This window comes from Triticum urartu, unplaced genomic scaffold, assembly GCF_003073215.2.
Source record: "Triticum urartu cultivar G1812 unplaced genomic scaffold, Tu2.1 TuUngrouped_contig_5465, whole genome shotgun sequence".
In the NCBI taxonomy this organism is placed as follows: domain Eukaryota; kingdom Viridiplantae; phylum Streptophyta; class Magnoliopsida; order Poales; family Poaceae; genus Triticum; species Triticum urartu.
Window position 1 is genome coordinate 6,720 of NW_024116142.1, and position 3,590 is coordinate 10,309.

General features: G+C 40.3%; 1 long non-coding RNA gene across 1 annotated transcript; it reads right to left on the reverse strand.

Annotated features, from left to right (window-relative positions):
- Nucleotides 1-676: 676 nt before the first annotated feature.
- LOC125529263 lies at nucleotides 677-2,279 on the reverse strand. Its single transcript, XR_007292599.1, has 5 exons — nucleotides 1,843-2,279; nucleotides 1,634-1,734; nucleotides 1,293-1,558; nucleotides 1,136-1,211; nucleotides 677-1,041 (listed from the first exon to the last, which is right to left on the reverse strand). It is a non-coding gene; the product is annotated as an uncharacterized LOC125529263 (long non-coding RNA).
- Between the last annotated feature and the right edge of the window lie 1,311 nt (nucleotides 2,280-3,590).

Below are 3,590 nucleotides of genomic sequence, written 5' to 3' on the forward strand. Positions count from 1 at the left end.
AGAGGCTACTTCAGTGGTTCCACAGGAGTGTATTTCACTGCATAATAGAGGCAACTCACTGTTTGACTCTGTACTTCGGGTATTCTATCACCCCGGGATAATGTAATTGACACAACAGCCATGGAGATCCACTAATATACATATTGCTATATTTTTATTTTGTTATGTCACCATTTGGTTTCTAACAGAGAGCTTGAAAATGGCGCGTCATTTTCTTTGATAAGGTCTGAAACTGGTGTCGGCGAGGATCAACTTAGGTAAGTACCTAGTTATGTTAACATCTTGTGCCGTCTATGTACCACTACAATGTCATGATATCTGAAAATCGCATTCTTTCTAGGATTGTCATCGGAGCTCATGTGGCTATTGGGAATCTCTTCACCACCATCGATGAAGATCACTTCAAGTGCTCATTCAACGGCTAGTGCTCCTATCCGTCATGGAGTGAGAACCTTTCGATGAAACGAGGTTCAATCTATCAATTTGTATTTTGTTCATTTATCTTAAGCCATTTTCTGACTGATGTGATGGATGTAACTTATATTCGGCAGATCAAGTACTCTTTACATTTATGCTCTTGTTGCCGTTTTGTTTCTCCTGTTATTTAGTACACAGTATTCAGTAGTTATGCATAATCTTAGACTATATAAGAATCATGTAGAGGCTGGTCCCAAAAGTCATTTCAGAAAATTTAAATGGTTCTTCATACGGTCTGGAAGTCTTAAATAAAATCATCTCCTAGTGATGTGACAAGCACATTACAATTCCTTAGTCTAGAAATATAAAAGACATAAATGTTGATGGTGAATAAAGATATAGTGTGTGCCATCTAGGATCTCCTCGATTGCACGAATTATTTCTAGTAGTTTAGATATCATCATCGCTTTCATGTTATGTTATATTAAAGCAAACAGTTGCTTCCTCTCTTGAAGGTTCATTCTGGCATAACTTAAATTTAGCAGGTAGCTGGCCGATGTTACCGTCTAACCCAAGAACTTTATAGAGAAGCATCATCCGATATTGGTCAATTTCATCCCCTAGCTGCATTTTTCAATAAATAATGTTGATAAGTGGACTTATGCACACCACAAAGAACAAAGATATTGTTCTGTCTTTTTTTCTTCTGAAAACTTACAGGCGATAGAGTCCTCTGTAATTTTGTACCCATCCATTGCCTTGCGAAGTAAAGTGCTAATACACCGCTAGAAGCCCTGCATTGATTTTTTGTTTGTAAGATAACTATTTTTTTACAGAAGAGACTGAAACAACTACTAGGGCGCGTTAGAAATGACCTGCTGCAGACCCAAGGTCCAGTTGTCAGTTTGGGGAACCAATTCTGCCATCCTTTTGTCTTTGGTGCCCATCCATCGAAGAATTCTGCAATACAATCCATTTGTGCGCTAGGCAGCTCGTCGGCTAACTTGATATGCTCATTGCGGATTTCATCTACTAGTCTGTTTCCGTTGTTTATCATCGGATCGAGGATTGTTGTCCTTCTCCTTGGGAAGTTAAAAATCAATGTGAACCACGAATGATTGTGTGCCACTGGTAATACTATCTGAAAAATGTTTGTGACAATGGTCAGAACAGGTCATACTTCCTTGCTTGTATAATAATGTTTAGAGAGAGATACCATTGGACATCTGTTGACATCGTGTGTGATATATGATTGCCAACAAAAATGTTCCTTATGTATTCATGGTGAATAAATCCACCTCCACGCAACACATGGCTCTGAAAAGGATTAAATTGTTAGGAACAGATTTATTAGTGATGAGAGTTCGGGCAAAATGTATCTGAAAAATGATGCAGAATTGCAGATACTGGTATTGAGATGATTACCTCTGCCGTCTTATCCATCCATCATTTCCCGGCATGGTGTGCGTCACTGGTCTGCTATCATTCTCGTCTTCAACAAGATCCACGTCGATTGACGGGTGATCTGAAGGTATCTGGCTATTGGTTCTGGAGAATATGGGATCCATGGGTACTTCACCTGTTGCCACATCTACCGCCGAGAACTCTGTACACAATGATCGTATATTTTTAGATGACATGAAAAATGACACATTAAGCTGCAGCTGAAAAAGTCACTTGGGTGGTCGATGAAATCTCCGCGCTGCGCTGCACCGCCGTTCTCCGTTTTTCCAACCTGACGCTGCTCATCTTAACTGAGGTGAAGGGGAGCTCTGTCTCTCTTTCTTTGGTGTGGGCGGCTCAGAGAAGAAGATGGTATGGTCACGGCTCACGGGTGCTCTTCACTTCCTGCAACCACGACAGTTGGCAGTCTTTTGTCCATGGTTTGGTCATGGACTCACAGGTGCAGGGTGCTCTTCACATCCTACAACCACGACAGTCTTTTGTCCATGGTTTGGTCACGGGTGTTGTTCACATCCTGCAAACTGGTTCTCTCAATGGCCTGCCAAATCTTTTACCATGGCCATGAGCGTGGAGATTTATATTTATTTTTTGCGGGTGTGGAGATTTTTCTTTTGATGCTTCTCTTGGTCTCGGATTTTGACTTGTGGACGTTGTTGACCATTGTACTATTGAAAAAAACCGCGTTTGGACGAACAACATTTTAAGGTTTTTCTACACCCTCCTTTCCAAAATATAAGGCACCGGTTGACTTTTCTGATCTTCGTCATTGCATAACTTTGATTATGATTTTCATGTATCATATGTCTATAAAATTATTATATGAATATATCAAAAAATTGCAAGACAAATAGGACTATGCACCCCGCAAAAAAAACTATGCTATTTATGAATGTTCAATCCATATACTTTGATATATATTAGTGGTCAAAGCTATTCGTCAAATATGGTGCAAAGTTGAGAGTGCCTTATATTTTGGGATGCAAGAAGTACCTTATAATGATGTTGTTAACACGCTGGTTCGCCTAACTTTGTAAAAAGATTTGTTTCATGGGGCAACCAACATCTTCCATAACATGTTTGCCAGAAATAAATATTGCTTTCAACCTCAAAATCATGAATCCTATTCAGTAAAAAAAATCATAAATCCCATTACAAAGTTTTTTGTGATAGTCGTATTTAACGGTTCTCAATACGTTGACCATGGCTTGTTGATGGTGTTCCTAATAAATTGACGCCGGTAAAAAATTGTACTACACTGGTTATGTGTTAGTCTTCCCGTCTAACGCTATGAGCGGATCCGCACCGACCCACACTGGCGGGGCCAAAACAAAGCCTGACGTGCAAGTCACCATTAACGTCCATGACCAAGACTGCCCCACGAGCGCTGGAGCAACACACACACACACACACATAGAGAGAGACACACACACAAACACACAAAAGAACAGAGAGAGAGAGAGAGAGAGTTAAGGATGTTCGGAGGGACGATGAACCACCAAAGGGAGCTACTCGACCAGGGAGGTACGCAGATGGGGTATAATGTTAAAGGTATAAAAGGTGCCCAGTCCAATAAAGAGAGTGCACACATACATTGTGCAAGGTTTGAGCAATGAAAAATCAAAACTCTTGTGTCATTATGATGATACAAGGATACTAGACCACCACAAGGGGTATAAGTTTCATGTTTCATTCAGAATATTCGTTCATAA